The 18080-nt window shown below is 39.4% G+C and overlaps 1 long non-coding RNA gene across 1 annotated transcript in view; it reads right to left on the bottom strand.

Moving 5' to 3' along the window:
- Window positions 1–1999: 1999 nt before the first annotated feature.
- LOC146766926 (uncharacterized) overlaps window positions 2000–18080 on the bottom strand; it is a 95291-nt gene continuing 79210 nt past the window's right edge. The window contains exon 5 of the long non-coding RNA XR_014956775.1: window positions 2000–3592. This is a non-coding gene — a long non-coding RNA (uncharacterized LOC146766926). The remainder of the gene's footprint in view (window positions 3593–18080) is intronic.

Consider the following 18080-nt stretch of genomic DNA (forward strand, 5'->3'; position numbering starts at 1 on the left):
AAGCTGTGCAGGTAGCCTGCCCTAAAAGTTGTGTGCATGTCAGTAACCTGGCTCTACATGTTTCTCAGTGGGGACATTAACCCCCAAGGCTGATGTTTTGGGGCAAGGTTCAGAAGGATGCATTCAAGTCAGAATGTCTCCAGGCTGGTACTTCTGCTTTATCTTCAGTTTATCGTGTAACTTGTCACAGATTTAAACAATACCATCATCTTTATTGTCCTCCACTGGAAGTTCTTTCAATGGCCAAGAAAAGCATGGCTTCTCTAAAATTCTTAGTAAGGCCCTGATCCATTGCTTGTGGAGGTACAAGTGAAGTTCTCTCTTGCCTAAACGAGCATTGGACTGGATCCTGAAAGGAGACCAACCCTCATCTTAGAGTGTTTGGTCACCTTTGTTGGTTTGTGGCTGAACTGGCCTGCAAACTGCTGGAAAACCTGGACTGGTTATTTCAACAGCCATAATGGTGCAGACTGAAGTCATGTTAGTAACTCATCAGCTAACAAAATCAGTGAACATGTTCAGATTATTTCCCTTTAATGTGATGCTAATTTATTGCTGAGGCATCATACTTGATTTTTTTATGTGTCAATAATTAAAAAATAGTGATTTGAATAAGAGACTCAGTTGTTCAATTAGAAAACTGTACTAGGTGAAAAAAAATAAAATAAAATAAAATAAAATGTATAAAATGTGGCACCATGGAGATAACAGGCAATTAACTTTTAAAAGTGCACTCAAATCTGTCATTTGGTTACAGAAATTGTCCAAAATATGGTGAATAACAAATCAAAACAATTGTTCCTCACTATTACTATCAATTCAATTAAAGTCTAAACCAACTTTTCATCATGACTATTTTGAAAGCTTTGAAAACTGCTGTATTTCAGCATTCCCATTCATGGTCTTCAGTGTCTAGAAATTAATTTGAGAAAGCAACCAAAAAACTGAAGCATAAACCACTATCAACTTTGTACTCCAAGAGAAAGCCATTTCAAAGTTTTATATCGACATTAATCACCAGCTGTCAGTTAAATAGCTAAATAGGCCAACTCTAAATACACCAAGATTTCACTGCTGATATTTTGAATCTGCATTTAAATCACTCTTCACTCCCACTCTATAAGCCAATATTACTCCTATTTTTTGTGAAGTCATGTTCCTGATTTCTTCTGAGCCTGCACTGAGGTTATGTCCTGCATGGTATCAGAGGTTGTGCTGTTACAGCCAGATGTCAGCAATGAAACAATTCCTGCTGTATTCTGGGTATGATAAAATAGCAAGATTCCAGCTCTTGGAAAATCTCTATTAGTACAGCAATGGTTCTGTTTATTTGTAGCCCAGGTTTTTCATTGTTCCTAAGCTTTTATTGATTTTTTTTTCCCCCCCTCAATGCTGTGCTTTGATTGCATAAATGCATGCAGGCCTCAGTATGCATCTGGAGAGGTATTTGTTATTTATACTGCATATGATCACCAATGTAGTTATCAAACTTCAGTCACCCAGCCAGGGAGCAGAAACAGCTGCTAAATATCCATTTGCACAGTGTGCTCCATGCATAGATAAAGCCAGGCCTCTCAAAATGGGCACGGGCTGGATTATGCCTTAAAAGATCTTTGTACTTCTATAGAAGATACTTAAACTAAAACCACTACAGCTGCAAGGGGCTTGCCCTCCAAAACAGACCCCTCAGCCACCCCACTTCCCTCACACCCAGTTTTGCTAGCTGGCTTGTCCAACAGTTCCTGCTCATACATTTTTTGTCCTGAAGCAAGGTGCAGGATGAGAAAGGCACCAGCCAGTGTGTGTGTTCTGTGCCAGAGACATGCTCAGCATGGAAGCCTGGGGCAATTCTTTAGAGGGAATGTGAATGCCATGAGAGCATAAACAGCAATGGCATGCAATAGGATTGTGTCCTTTGAGGAAATGTTATATTTCATATATATATATATATATATATATATATATATATATATATATATATATATGTGTGTGTGTGTGTGTGTGTGTGTGTGTGTGTGTATGTATATTTCAGATATTCATATATTACATATTTGAAAAATGTGTATTTGATGCAAGGCTGCTACTTAAAGATCTCACTTTACCTAAAATTTTGCCTTCATGCCATCAAAAGTTTGGTTCTAAGTTGCTGTTCAGCTGTCTAAGGTGGTTCTAAGGTGCTGTTTCAAAGTTACATATAAGTACCCTTGAGATTTTTACTCCACAAATCAAGGAGTAGTTTACAAACCAATTTCTCATCTTTGAAAGTGTTAGTGAGGCCTTTTGTACATGATGCATTTATTTTGTTGCAGTTGTGATAACAGTGAAAGAGAAATTGAACAGGTGTGGTACAGCAGACAGAAAAGCCTTGATTTAAAACCCTTAAACAGTTTCAATCAACAGGAACATTGAGCATCTTGCAGAATAATCAAATGTTTCCTAGTGCAAGTATTGATGAATAACAGCTCACAAATTTGGAGAGGCACAGCAACCCCCTCTCTGATTGTAATTGCTCTGACTACCTTTGCAAAGTGAAGAGCATGTGCCTGTGTGTTTGCACACCTGAAAAAGAAGCCCAGACTCTGACAGTAGTCTGATCATCAGCTGCACAGCTGAAGCTCTACTTAACTACAGAGGGTCTAAATTATTCATCATTGCACAGGCTGGAGCAGCAGTGACTGAGCATTCCTGGGTAGGACAGGACTCACCTGTCTCCACTGACTGCCCAAACCCATATTTGCAACTGTAGAGATAAATGGTAAAGATGTGCACATAATAATTTTCTAATATGGACTAAGTAAAAACTATTTTAAAAAATCATACAAGTGAAAAACCTCACAAAGAGGCAGACATTGTTTTCACAAGAGTGTTGTTACATCTGGAGTATCTCTCTGTTTCTACTTAACATATATTATGTGGTTTTGTGTAGATGAATTCCCTATTTAAAGTATGGTTTCAATGAGTAAACTAAGCACAACAAGTCATGCTGTTCTTTTCTCTTCCTTTAACTCTTGTGAGGAGTTAAAGCCTCTTTTTTTTTATGCTGAGTTGGAATAGTGTTGGGCAGATTCTTTCCTATCCTTAATGGCTTTTTATTCTCACAGTTAAAACTTCCAGTTAGGATTTGAACATCTGAATAGTTAGGGTTGGAAAAGACCTCCAAGATTGTCATGTCCAACCTTTGACCAAACATCAGTTCTTCAACTAAACAGCACCAAGTGCCACACTGAGTTGTTCCTGGAACCCTTCCAGGGATGGTGATTCCACCAGCACCCTGTCCAGCCCATTCTAATCCCTGAACACTGTTTTGGCATAGAAATTCTTCCTGATGTCCAGCCTGAACCTCATCTAGCACAGCTTGAGTCCATGTCCTCTTGTCCTATTGCTAGTCCTGAGACCCACCTTCCAGGGAGTTGTAGAGACTGATAAGGACAAGATGAACACACCCACAATATTCTGAAATCAACTGGAAAAAACTACAACAAACAAATTAACCCACAAGGCCTACTTACATGATGAAGTAGTCCAATCCTCAAAGTGCTTCATTGCTTTGTGTCCTCAGTATTGGAATTTATCTCTTCTTTTTAGCCTTCTTCTGTATGAAGTAGAATAAAATACAGCATTTTTTAAAGAGCTGAAATAATGGTTGTTGAAAAATAAAAATATTTCCTTTGAAAATTCAAACTCACTACCATTCAAAAATGGTAGGAGCTTTATATCTGCCCCCAGCAAAGACACTAGCAAGCAGCTCACAGTGGGTGAATATTTTGAAGATTATGAGGAAATGGGTTATTTTACCTACATAACAATTTTGTAGCCTGATTCAAAGGCTGTGTAACTGGAAAGCTTGTAATGGTTGAGCATATACTGCATGTTGGCTATCTTTGATGAATTTTGTTTGCTCTGGGAAAGAAAACAAGAGTAAATAAATACTCATTCCATCTTAATAAACCTAACAATAAATCTATTATGTGTAAAAGTATGCCAATGATCTTGAAAGTTCAAAGCCAATCTTCTAAAAATTGTGCAGACATGACTTATCCTAAGATATTGTGCAGCTGGAATGCTGGGTCTTACCTCAATTCCATAAATCTAGAGTTATCCTTTTGTTATCATTTTCTCTTTCCACAGAAATAATTTGTTACAAATTAAGTTCTAACAAATTGCCTTGTTATCTTTGCTGTACAATCAGTTCTTCCAAACTGCAGGCACAAACCTTTGGAAAGTTTACAAAGATTGATGTGGTGTGTTGGATGTGCACCAATAAGCCAAGATTGCTACATGTGATTGTTTCATAACAATTATCACAGATATTTTAAAGACAGCTTTTCTTTCTTTTGGAAAATGTGGGCTGGAAAAAGAAGCAGCAGACTTTTAAACAGACCTTATGATTATGACTAAATTATCTTTTCAGGGACATTTACATTTCAGCATGCACCTGTTTTTTCTTAGGAGAAACTAGTCTTTCTGTGCTCTAGTTTCTTTTTTTTTGTTTTTCTTCCCCCAGTCTCTGGACCCCCATTTATATTTGTATTCCTCTTTTAGGGCAGGGGATAACCTCAAGCAGAGGGGCCACAAAGATTTTCTGACAGCCATCCTGTCTTTACCCTCTGATGTCCTGTGGGTTTTCAAGTGCTATTGCTCTCTTTCAGCCCCTAAACGTCCCCTGACAGAAATATTTAGTGTGCACATTTATATTCTTTCCTCCAGCATACTCACTCACAAGACTGTCATACCCACCTCAAAGAAAAATATGTGCCCTCAGGAACAGGATAATCTCCTGAGTGAGCAAGCCCAGGGCTTGAAAGGGTGAGTTGTTCCCATGCTGACTCTGGCCACTGGATGTCAAACTTGCTTTAGCATTTTCAGGGAGCAATTTGCATAGCACCAGGCTTCACTGTAAAGCTTTTCTTTTTCTTTTTTTTTTTTTTTCCCTGTTTATCACAGCTTGCCTGCTTTAAAAGAAAAGATTTTGTTGCTAGCCTTTTTTTTTAATGGATTCTGCTGGATGTATATATTCTCTGTGATCCTCCATGCTGATGCAGGTTAGCCAGACCCTTTGTAGCTGCCCAGGACCCTTCCAAGAGGAGGATGCCTGCAGCACTGGCCCAGGCACTGACTGCCCCTCGGTTCTGCACTCTTAACCTGATTGTTCAAAAGCAGAGGTAGATGAAAGGCTTTATACATATAGTTCTGGCTGAGCTTTATGGGAAAAAGGATCCACTGAGTTCAGTGGGGGCAGGATTAGAATGGAGCACTGGCATATTCTGAAAACAAAAGCAATGCCTGTAGGGCTGCCCAGGATATCCCCACGTTTTGAGTGACATCGATTTCCTGCTGTGCACACATGCAAAACCTACATCTCCTCAGTAGGGAAGAAAGCATCATATTTATTTTATGCCTGGAGAGAAAGCCAGCCTGCTGACTCCTTAAGATGCACATTAGATTTATGTCTTCCTCTAGGAATTAATGAAACTTCAGGAACTATGATGAATGATATGGAATGATTTATGAATGTCCATCACAGTTAGTCATTGTGCTTGTTGAGGAGGTTTCCAGGTTTTATGAACGCTGCTTTTGCAGGTTCATTGCCCCTTATATATGAGCAATAAATGTCCTGTTTCATGGTGGAAAAATGGCTTGATAAAAAAAAAAAAAAATAGGCAATGTCATAAGGAACATTTATAAACAGCTCCAGTGTAAAGCTGTGATCAGATAACAGCCATTCAGAAAAAAATGAGGAGCTGTCATGCTGGAAAGAGTCCTTCAGAGCAGAGCAGTGATAGATAATAAAAACCAGTGCTCATATTGTGGATTGGGAACTTGCTGCTTGACCCTACTTGCTATAAAGTTTGATCCTTCAGTCTCTGATCTTTCACACCTGAAGCCAGTGGAAGTTTTTCATCCTACCACTAAGCAAATCACAGGACTTTAGTGGAGCTACTGTTTGGCTCTGTATGTCAAATTAGGCATGTGTGTGAAGGAGTGACATCAGAGAGCCAGGGCCCACCTGAATTAAAACATTCAGCAGTGAATCATGGAGTGGAACAGCCTTTGTGGTATTTGCTTTCACAGGAAGATAGATGGCTTTTGTAAGCTCAATATCTTTTTTCATCCCAAGGCAGACACTCAGTGCTTGTGGTTGTGTTTGCAGTATTGTATGTGCCAGACAAATCCAGCCCTTCTCACTTTCACACAATGAATTTTCCTCTAATTTAATGGGTTTGGGATTTTGATCCTTTGCTGAGAAATAATCCCTGAAAAAAATTGCCCCCTTGGCTAGGTTTGTAGTGATGATTCCTCCACTATCTAATTATCTTCTGATTGATCAGATTTGGACTATAGACTATAGTTAAAAAAAAAAAAAAGTTAAACAGTCAAACTGTTTGAAAGAGTTAAACTGTAATGAAAACACCATTCTATTTCTCATGCTTCCTTCTTTCCTTTTGGCATAATATGGGATTGTGGTCTGGGTAGCATACCTAAAATATTGTAATGATTAGCCTTGCAGAGGAAAAAGACTTCCTGAGATACTTTTCTCATCCTTATAATAGAGCTTTTGGCATTGTTTATTAATTCTTTGAAATATGAAGTTGTATAAAGGCAAGTTTAGTAAGTAGTTCTGTGTTCTGGATTTTCTTCAGTCTAATGTTCTCAGGGAAATGAAACACAGCAGTGGGATCTGGAGGTTTGGAAAAATTTACTATTCAAAATAGCCAACCTCAAAACACTGTTCCTGGGAGGGGCAGGGCATAGCATGAAGATGACTGATGCCTTCTCACTTTGGTGTCAGTTTTTACACTGTTCATGGCACTTCTGATGCTTAAGTGGCCTAATCACATACAGCCTATACATCTGCCTGATCTGGTTCTGCAAAATGATGTTCTTTGTAACCTGTTTGTGAAAGTGACTGTTGTTACCTAAGGGAAATTAATAAATACCTAAGCATTGCTAGCTACTGTGTCCTAGTTCTTTTAACTCAGTGGGCCTTGAAATATGTTTCTCTGAATTTTATGTTGCTTAATGAGAATTATTTTAATACCTAGGTCCTACTTCCTAGCATGAGGGTTTCTCAGTCCTAGGATTTGTTAGGGTAAGTAGTAGTGGATATTCATAAAAGCTTACTTTGATTAAAACATGGTGTGAAATTGAGATGTACTGTGAGTAGGATCAAATTGGATAAAACCCTCCAACAGCTGTCTTTTTCTGTCAGCAGCACCATGGCTCTGTGTTCTCTGTTTTAGCTCCAAACTCTAGACTGTGTATAGGGCACTAAGTCAATGAGGCTTAGAAAGGATTTTTTAGATGAAAAAGTCATCTCTAATTTCAGTTATAGCACCTGTTGATCCCCAGAACAAATATTAACTCCTCAAGAGATGCCATAGCTTTATGAACAGAAAAGCTCTTCTAAATTACATTATATACTCGTATAGTCCTTAACAAGGTGGCTTGAAAAGTTAGATGTGAAGAGCAGCACACATTCTGGTGTTCAGAGCAGAGCTATATATATTTTTTAGTTCTGATGATTATGTGGTATTCCATGAGCTGGAGGTCTGAGTTGTGAGTTTCAAAACTATGGGGAGACATCTGTGCCTTTGCAGCCTGGGAAGAACCTAAATGTGATTGTGATCTATTTTGGAGCTTAGGAATCCCTACAAGACAGGGATCTCTCTTAGGAAACACACAGCTCAGTCCAGTCAAAGTATAATTTGGTTTATAATGACAAAAACAAAATTGTATGTATTACTAATTTGTTATATAGGAATATTTCTATTAGTTTAGTTCACAATGCATATTTCTCTACATATGCTAGAATTTTGATTTTTCTTAGTATCAAGTTTACTATAACATTCCTGTCAATATTACTAAATTCTGTTGGGCTTCAGCTGCAACTCCCTTAAAAAAAACTTTCCTTGAATGTTGTGCAGGGCTGCGCTAAATTCATCTGGGCAAGTTGTAATGTCTGTATTTTTGGCACTTTATTTTCTTCCTGGGGTCTAGGTCATTAAATGAAGAGATATTTCCCTTACTGCCATTGAACAACAGTGTGAATTATTGTATTTTGTAAACTGTTGGACAACATGAGGGGAAGCCTGATTTCTGCCTTAAGAGAACTAGTTTTGGATATATAACAACTGCAGGATGTATTGTAACAATGTACACCTGTCTAACTGCAGGCCTTTTGTTTCCACATCTTCTGCCTTGGAATTTTTGATCTTTGTGACCACAAGGTCACTGCAGCTGAAATTCTGACTTTTTTCAGAGAGGTAATGGCAGAGGTGAATTTGTTATCTTCTCATCCACTCTCTCACATACAAGCAGGAGATCTTATTATGGTTATTTCTTTCCAAACTTGAGATAAATGTGTTCCATGCTGTCAGATGCAGACTTTCTAGAGAAAAGTGTAATCAAAGCTACTGTAAAATAAAAGCACAGGGCAAACCGGCCCGCTCAGCAGTAGCAGCAAATGAAAGATGTGGTTACACTGCTTTGTGCTGCTTTTTGTGAGTAGATGCTATTTGGGGAGATTTCTCAAGAAAAATATGTACTAAGCTACGTCTAACTATTGAATTAATATTAAATTATTGAATTATTTTGCAAAATATGACATTGGTTGGTTTGCAATGATGGCCTAAGCTTCGAGGGTCTATTAGAAGATTTAATTTTCATTTATGCAAGGTATATGGTAGAAAGTAACTACCACAGGCTTGGTGATTATGTTGTTATCATTTCACTGACACCCAGAGACCTCAGCTGATTTGCTTTGGTCCTGGAAGTACAAATCCAGGTCTATGCCTAAAGGAAAGGTGTACCTGATGTACCTGTGGACAGCCATGGTGCACAATGGCTGTGAGCAGCCTTTGAGCATCCTGTGAGCACACCCACTGGCCCTGCCTGGGCACTTTGGGATGACCAAGGGGGACCCAGCTGAGACTGCAATTTCCTTTCATTCATACTTAGTGACTTAAAAAAACATACCAGATCGAGGCTTTCTCATTAAAACTCTTAACATCTTTTGTCAGGTTTCAGGAAAAAAACAATCCCAAACCCATTTAAGGTTAGGTTCTGTTTCATTACATGCACCAAGTTGCTGAAAATTCCAACTTTGTTTTCCTGGCATTTAGTAAAAGCTGGTCCACAGCATGTGCTTGGTTTGGGACTCTACCTTCTCAAGGCAATGGTTTGTGATTTTTGAGAATTAACAGGCAAATGTAAACTGTTAGCCTAGGCTGTTAGGCTTCATTTTTTGGTGGTATGCCCCAAAATATACAATCCTGTAAAGTTCCTATCAGTAGTCTAAACTGCATGTAGTCAGGGAGAAAGCAGAAAATCTCGCATGCAGGTGACCTGCAGGCTACACAAACTTTCTGTCAGGGAACAGTGAGACTAAGTCAGGATTAGTCAGGAAGGATCCTTCATGATTGCTAATAGGTGTGGTTTTGGATTCATTTTGTATAATTGTCCACGGGTTAAAAAGGGTAATTCCTAGCTTCCATTTGTGCAAAATGCAGTTATTTGTTGTGATAAGAGGAACAGACTTTATTTGGACCTGTGCCAGAGATGACAGCAATACCATCTTCTCTGTTTTTCATATTACCCAGTGTGTTTATTTGGAAGTACAAGTAAGGCTCTTTCTGAAGAGGCAGAAAGATGGGTAAGTTGCCCTGAAGGTTTTGCAATCTGAAGATCTAAAACATTAGAGAAAGAAGTATAATATCCATATCTCCTCATCCCGTATCTGTGGCCTCTTTAAAACCAGCTTGAGCACTAACCATGGCAGAAAAACTTGCGGGACTGTCCAATGACCTCAGGGAATTTATGTTTGTTTCCATGACTGCAATTTAACTGCATCTGAGAGCAGACTAAAGGCATGTCTCTGTGTCCCTGAGCTCTCCTTTGTGCTGGCATTAATAGCTGAAGGATTGTCCAGGGAGCCACCTCACGGAGCCACTGTTGTAAAGAATCTGGTAATTTTGTCAGGTCACTTTTCAACCAGACCACTTCCCTGTGCTTCCCCTGCACTCACAGTGTCCGTGCTACACAGTGGCCAGCACCTGGCAGGCTGGAGCACCTTCCTTGTGAAGCTATCCATGCTTAAATGAGATTAATCTGATTGTGACTATGCAGGTGGAGCTCTCATTTCACACAGAGGCAGTGTCCAACCCAGAGTCAATATTAACAGGGAGGTCATGGAGATGCTTTTGGCAGGAGCAGTGGGAGGAGTGTTCCTTGGCTAATTTTGTAGCCCACTGAAGGTCAGAGAAGCCCACAGCCCCTAGAATGGCTGTCTAATGTCACTGGGGTCCCTGGGAGTCTGGTGTCAAGGCATTGTGTGATTAAAGGCACACTTTGTGGAGATGTCCAATAATATGAGTGTGGAAAAAAGCCCAAATGAATTCCAGGGAAATCTGTAGCTGTTGCAGCTATAGGAGTTCAGACATGTAATGCTGATGTTCCTGAAGGCCTCAGAAACCTTATTGTGATGGTGTTCAGGGTCGAAGATGGCCAATACTTTTAAGTTCCTGCTTTTTGAAGTCAAACTTGTCATGCTTGGGGTCCTGATTTATGATTTTTGAACATTTAGGTTGGCAGCAGAGAGAAAAGACAATCTTTAACTTGATTTAAGGAAGAGGCTTGTCTTTGGCCTCTGTAATTGTATTTCTGCCTGCATACAAATGCAGCCCCTGAGCTACCTTCCCAATTCTCCCCCTTGGCTCCAGCTGTGTCTGTAACTCTGTGCTCTCATCCCTGCCCAGGGATGATGCTGTGCCCTGGGAGTTTCTCCTGGCTGGGGTCTGGGCCTGCCTTGCTGAATGGGATGGGATCCTCATCCCTGTCCCTGGCTGACACCACCCTCACAGACAGATGGAGAGCTGGCTCTTAGTCCAGGCTTCAGGAGATTTTCCTCCATTTGGGATGATGATGAACAGAGCCATCTATTTTTCCCCTGTATTTTTTCCCCCAACTGCTGTTACAGATTTTTTATCTTTTATCATTAAATAGGCAAACCATTCATCAAGCAAATCTGGTACTTCTCAAAATAGCATAAAGCTAAAAGGAAAAAAAAAAAAGCATAGGAAGATAGATGTAACTGTTTGTTTAGTTTATCTTTATGTCCAAATTGACTAATTGATTTCAAGTGATATTTTATAGAAATAGTTGATATCCAAAGCTAAAACCTCATGTAGCAAATCTCAGCACAGATGGTATTGTGGTTGCAATAGAAGAAAAATGGCATATAGTGAATGAGTAGAGAAGATTTCAAATCCAATATAGTAAGTCTTGAAAGATGGTTGGAAAAACAACACTTTATGTGTTGAGAAATTAGAAAATCTTAGCTTCTGACAGAAATAGCACAAAACCTGGCCATAAATGATTTAATCTGCCAAACTGAGCTAAAGATACTCAAGGTAGGTGTGGAAATGAACCTTACATAAGTGAAGGCAGATAGCAGCCTCTTTGCTGAGTAACAAAATAAATCCCTTAGCCTGTACCTACAAGTATCTTGTGTTATAGAAGGATATTTTGAGGAATAATATTGAGATGGTCACAGTGTTGATTTTCTGGGTAGAGGGAAATACCTGCCTTTAGCCGATGCAACAAACCAGCTTTATGCCTGGACACTTTCAATTCAACAGTTCTGAATTAGTATTCCAGGAACAAAGAGTTGCTCTGAGCTCATAAGCACCAAAATACAAAACCAGACACAACTGAATACCAAAGCATAAATTTGTGAGTGCAAATATGCTGTGCATGGAGGAGGATGTGACAAGGAAGAGTGGCACAGAATTAGAAATGAAGACTGTAATGGTTAAATAGGCACAACTGGAAAATCTGCCTGGACAGAACACAATTACTGGAGAGGCTGGAGAGGCTGGGTCTACCTGGAATGTCTTGGGCTGAATGTCTTTTAAGACCTGAAAGCTGAATGTCTCCTTGGCTCAAGGGTGACACTCAGCACACTATGGGATGTCCAGGGGACATGACTGAGAGCAAAGAGTGCCTTCAGCTGCTGCTGGAGATTGGTTGCTGTCTTGGACAGATCCTGGGCCTGACCCAGTTCACATTTTCTCCTCTTCAGTGACAGCAGATGAATGTTGTGGAAGTCCTTAACAGCAACAATATGTTTAGTGAAAACCTTGGTGTGCTTCTGGGAGGTGGGCAAGGTTGATGTATCACAGAACTGGGCAGATGTCTGCAAAGCCTTTGGAGATCAACTGAGATATAATAAATTTAATAAATAAATGTACCTTTCTCTAATGAACAGGAACATTTTCAGTGTTGGTTTTGGCAGGCATATATTTTGCACACATATGTAGGAAAGGTTTAGGTTTCAATGGAAAGAAATTAATTAAAACTCATTGACTCTAGCCTCAATAACAATATTCTGTAATAATATTCACATTTTATGCTGACTGCCCATTAATGCTATTTCTTTTACCTATTCCACTGCTGCTGAGGCATACATTATTTTCTATAAGCCTTTGAAAAGCACAGACAAGCATCCTCAATGAGAAATCATTTACCTCTTGTTATCTGTAAGTTTTATTAACTCTTCTAAAATAAATTTTAGGACAGTCTTGAGAGTCACATTAGTTCATAATCTATATGGGTTCTGCAATGAAACAACAATTAAAATAGTGTCTGTAATGCTAAGGTTACTGATCTCAAGACGACAGTATTTGTTTCAGTTTCAGGATCATTTACAACTTCCATGATAATGGAACTGACATCTAAAGTAATTATTCTCCAAATAAATAATTAAGCTGAGTAAAGCAGGGCAATTTTAACTATTTATAGGAGGTGTCCCAAAAGACACTAATCGCAATGATTTTTTTTTTCTTAAAGAAAATGGATTTACAGAATTTCTGCAAGTCATTACACAGGTCAAAGACAGCAATGTCCTCTGCTTTCAGCTAGAAGCCTTGAAGTGGCAGTCAGTGCTTTTCTTACTGCAGTTCAGATAATTTCAATGTTTTATGAAAATTATTAAGGAAGTTGGCAATGTCCAAGTCTTTTCTAGTTACTTCTGTTAATTACACAGATAGAAAATTTTCACTGCTTTGATGGAAGACTATAGATCACTAACAGTCAAAGGATTTTAGCCTGTGTTCTAGACTCATTTACTAGATCTCCACTGAGTATAATTGGAGCCCAATGAGGACCCTAGCTGTAGAAAAGTATAATGGGAATGCAATAAAATATGGTGAGCTGATTCACTGATGTAAAACAAGTATAACATTCTAAGCTGGACAAGATATGTCTGTTAGCACAGTCATGTGGATTTTGGCTTTTGTGTGTAGAAGAGATGCAGAGACATTTTAGGATAAGTGCAATATAAAATGCATCACTGTGTTCAAGGTTCATGTAGTAAATAACTCATTCAGAATGCTGCAAGGGGTGTTTGCATTCCTATCTTATTAAATCAAAATTCCAGTCTCAGTCCCTGGGAAGAAGAAATTTTCTTTGTTGTAGACAGTGTAATGGTACCCTGGGGAGTGTTAAGGGCACAGATAAGACTAAAGATTCTATCAACAGGATCTTTGAATTTACTGTCTTTTAGCACCACAGGGAACTTTCTCTTCAGCCTGCTAGTCTTTGACTTTTTAATTTATTTTTTTTTAGGAAATCACTACTCATTAAATATAATTCATACCAAGAAGAATGAGAGAACTCAATTAAACCAATGTCCTCTTGTTTAAGCACAAACATTTTGCCAACAGTTTCTCTGGAATTACAACATCTCAGGTTTCAAATTAAACCTGACATCTAACCTACCATTTGGGACACTAAATATATGACTTTCTCTAGAGAGAAACTGTCTGTTCAGTTTGAGTGCTGCTGCATCAGCAGGGACCTACCAGGAGAAGGAAAACTCAGCTCTTAGCCTTGCTGCCAAGCTGCTTCATACAGCATTTGAAAAACACAAAGTTGTTGATCCTGGGAAACGGTTCCAATCTGCTGTTAACAATTATATTATATAATCATAACCTTTCAGTGTGGCTGAAAGATTTACTTGTCTCACATACAGAGCTCTCCTGGGCATCAGAGTGAATGGCAGGAATTCAACCATTGGTTGTATTCCAGATAATCCAGCTCTCTGAAAGGGCCCAGGCCACTAATTTGTGAAATCATGAGCAGCATCCTCTGTTGCATTGCTACCTTGGTTCCCAGGGTAATTTGTGGTAAGGGAAAGAAGAGGACTAAGTCTTTAAATTCCACAGATATTTTATCTTTCATAGCAAAATTTATGCTAAGTATAACTGCTCTTACAGGTGGCAAGTCCTGCCCCAAACTTCCCAGTAAAATCCCAATTAGAACTTGCTCTCGAGAAATTTGAGACATTTGCATTTGATTTTTATGTGCCAGTTGTGGTCCAAATCAAAGGGATGTTTGTTGCCTATAAATCATGTTCACCATGGCACTTCCCCTGGCAGGGAGCTCAGAGTAAGTGATCCAAAATGTGTTAGGATGGCAAGGAAATGGGCATGCAAAGAAAAACGAGTGTTTCTCCTCTTAGCCAGCTCAGCCCTGGTGCTGCAGAGCTATCCCTCTATACCTGCTCACACATGCTGCACGTGGCAAGTACCAAATTAGGATGGTAATATGTGAGCCCCCATGTGCACAGGGACTGTGTGAGATTGGTCTGGCCTCCCAGCCAAAGTTTTGCAAGTTAAAGCTGAAAGTTCAGTTTGCTTCTGAGGAGCTACTGTACAAATCAGAAGCCATGCAGGAGGCAGAGTGCTGCATTTGCTGTCTTTTCCCACCTTGTGGATGATTTATAAGCAGTTTCCCTGTTAGGGGTCAGCTCTTACTCCCATCTCAGTTCTTTCACAGGTAGGATCATCGTTTTGGTCAGGCTGTTTTCTCCTTTGACTTCTTTTATCAAAACTGGACTGTTAATTGGAGCCAGGGTTTGGCTGCCTTTACTGTGAAATATAATTCTGTTATCACTGCAACCACATTCTTCCCTAGGTGATTTCCACTTTGGCTTTAATTATTTTAATTTTTTTTTAATCCCATGAAATATAAAGTATTTACTTACTTGGGTAAGCTGGATAGCCCTTTGGTTTAAACAGAGTTCTTTCATTTTGAGATTTTTGATATGCTAGTCCTCTGTGAAAGTTTGATAAAAGGTAGCTTTGAGGCTTCTAATTAATTATGTACAAAAAGTTGACAGTACTCCACTGGGAGGTGTTCCTAATAATCCATGCATGTAATATAGTGGGAACATTGTTTATAAATATAAATGAATTGGAAGGTTTGTAACCTTGGAATAATAGAAGATGAGAAATCAAATCATGGCTGGCAACCTCACAATTAAATGTTTCAAGATTAAATGACCTACTTGAAAGCTACATTTTTATCTTTGTTTTCCAGTAAGTAGAGGAAAAATAATCCCTGTAATAGCTCCTTTAAGCTCTTACTGAGAGTGAAGCAGGGAAATGTTTGTTTTAATATTTCATATCTCCCACAAATGAAAAGACACACTCTTACAGTTTGGCCTGGCTGGAAAATGCACAGCTCACATCATGCTGAAAGAGAGGGTAGAGAAGGGAGAGAGAAAGAAGGTGTCAATAAATTAGCTACAGAACATTGGCTAAAAGATATTGAAAGTCACAGGTAGGAAAGGAAAAGAAGTCTCAAAATTGGAAAAGTCTGTCTGTGGGGAAAATATTTAAAATATTAACAAAGCAAGGAGAATCCAAAATGTAGAGTAAAAACCAATATTCAGATTGAATTCACTTCTGTCATCATAGCATTTGGTGGGTTAAGAATGCTATTACCATTGGCTAGCATGGATTTTAAAATCCCTACATTATCATCATCGGTGTTGCACCTATTTTGCTTATGCTTGGCAGCAGCAGAGCAGCCACCTCCTGGAGAAGGAGCAGCACATCAGTAGTGCAGGGTCAGGTCACTCAGAGCCAGCCCTCTGCAGCTGCTGCTTCAGCTCTGTTCTGCTGGCATCACTAAAAGGAGCATTTACAACCTGAAAATCACCTTTCTGTCTGTTCTCATGAAACTTAAAAGGGATCACCTTCATAGTTGTGAAGTTAAAGAATCTGAGAATAAAAATCTACCTTTTAGTTTTCTCTCAAATCTGTTTCAATGAGAGCCTTCTCAAGGCTACTACAGTAGTAAAGGGCACAAAGTGCCTCAAGATTGTTACAGGGAGAAAACCCGACTGAGCAAACCCTGCTTTTCTCCCTGCTGCCCCTTGCTAGGCAGAAGTGCTCCCTGACTGCTGCTCTGCACCAGCAGCAAGGTTTGCCAGGCTGCCCTGAGCTGGCTCAGCCTGGCTGGCCCAGGGGCAGCACCACCCTGCTCACACCTGCTTGCTGGAAAGACCCTTATGCAACTTTTCATCTTTTGAAAAAGTGCTAATTTCAAAAGTCAGCGAGCTCACTTTGGCTCTTTCTGATCTTTGTGACAGCACTTAAAGCTCGAGGGCTCTGGGATTACTTTTAAACATTAATTTCCATAGAAAACACTCCTGTTTCTCAGACATAGAGAACAAAATACCTATCCTGCTGCCTCCTCCTTTCTTCACTGGCATGTACAGCACAGCTGACATGATTTAAAAAGTCTTCTAGACAGCAAAATTCTAAGGAACCATGTTAAAGTGTTTTGCTTCTGCCACTGACCAATGGACCAGCAGATCTGGGAAAATGCTGTCCTGCTTTGCAAGAACACTGAATAAAAATGAAGAATAACTCATAGCTAACACTTCAATGTTCATTTTCAGTATGACAGAGGGAAATGCTCATTTAAGAAATAGATGTTTTTATATCTGATTTTGAAAGCAGAGCTCTGTTTGGGATCCATCTCTTCATTTCCATATGAGTCACAATAAGATGCAAAGCCCCAGAAGCACACAGTGGGCTGCAAACAGCAGATGCTGAGTTAATCTCCAACCTGTTGTGATTCCTTTTGCTATTCTGCTTGCTGGTCCCAAGAGATTTTTATTAGGGTAGACATTATAGTTAATTCTTCAGGGATATGGAGAAATATCTAGGGAGAGTGGGCCTTGAATCTCTTTATGTTTATTTAACAGCTGATTGTTATTTAATTATTTGTTGGAGTATTTTTTTTTAATATTTGAAGAGAAGTACCTTGTTTTTACCTTGTTTCTGCTTCAGAAATCCAGGAAAGAAAACATGTGGCAGATAGTTCATGACTGTATTTTTAACCTTCACATGGGAAAACTGAGAGGGAAATTTGCACTTCAAACTATAGCTGGAAACAAACCACCCACATGCAGAGATAACAAAACATCAAAAGGCCTGTGAAATATGCTGGCACATGTATATGTGTTTAAAAGTGCAAAAAATGAAGAAACTGGGAACAGGAAACCAAAGTTCTTTTCCAGCTGTAATATTAGTTATAATAAAGCAAAGCACTAAATTTTTTAGTCTTTAACTCAAGCTCAGCTGAAGTGGTATGGTAAAAATGAATGTTTTCTGTAGTATTCAGATTGCTGAACATAAACATATCTGCTCACAGGATTGAGAATATTGAAAGATGCAAAACATCACTCAGCCTCATTAATTCTATTTGGCTTAAAAACTGTTGTACTCTGGGTAGCATGCTGCTTTATTAAAGTTCTGAAAATGTATAATGGAAATGTAATACCATATTACTTGTGATCTTAAGGCTCAACACTGTGTTGAACCCAGAAGAAGCTTCTTGTTGACTTTTGCCAGGGTAACGTGGCTGCAGGAGCAGTTCCACACATGGTTCCCTCTCATTTTGACATGACAGCACAACGAGGAAAATGAAATTTTGCAGTGTGGGCTGTCAGAGAGGTCAGAGACACCACAGGGCTGCTGGAGCACCCTGTGCTACCTCCTCTTGGTTAGCCATGGAGATTCCTGCAGGGGACAGGCTGGCACAGCTAAAAATATTGAAAGCTGGAGGTCAGATTAGTGCCCTAGGACAGTCTGCTGCTATGGAAAAATCCTCCAAGGGCTTTTCTCTTTTCTGCTGGCAGTTTCTCTCTTGGTCTTTGCTGGGTTTCTCTGTGAGCTGGGATGAAGCTCTGGGTGTCCCAGGCTGTTAGAACATCCTGCTCTGCCCTC

The sequence above is a fragment of the Lonchura striata genome, chromosome 7 (genome assembly GCF_050655825.1).
Source record: "Lonchura striata isolate lonStrDom1 chromosome 7, ASM5065582v1, whole genome shotgun sequence".
Classification (NCBI taxonomy): Eukaryota; Metazoa; Chordata; class Aves; order Passeriformes; family Estrildidae; genus Lonchura; species Lonchura striata.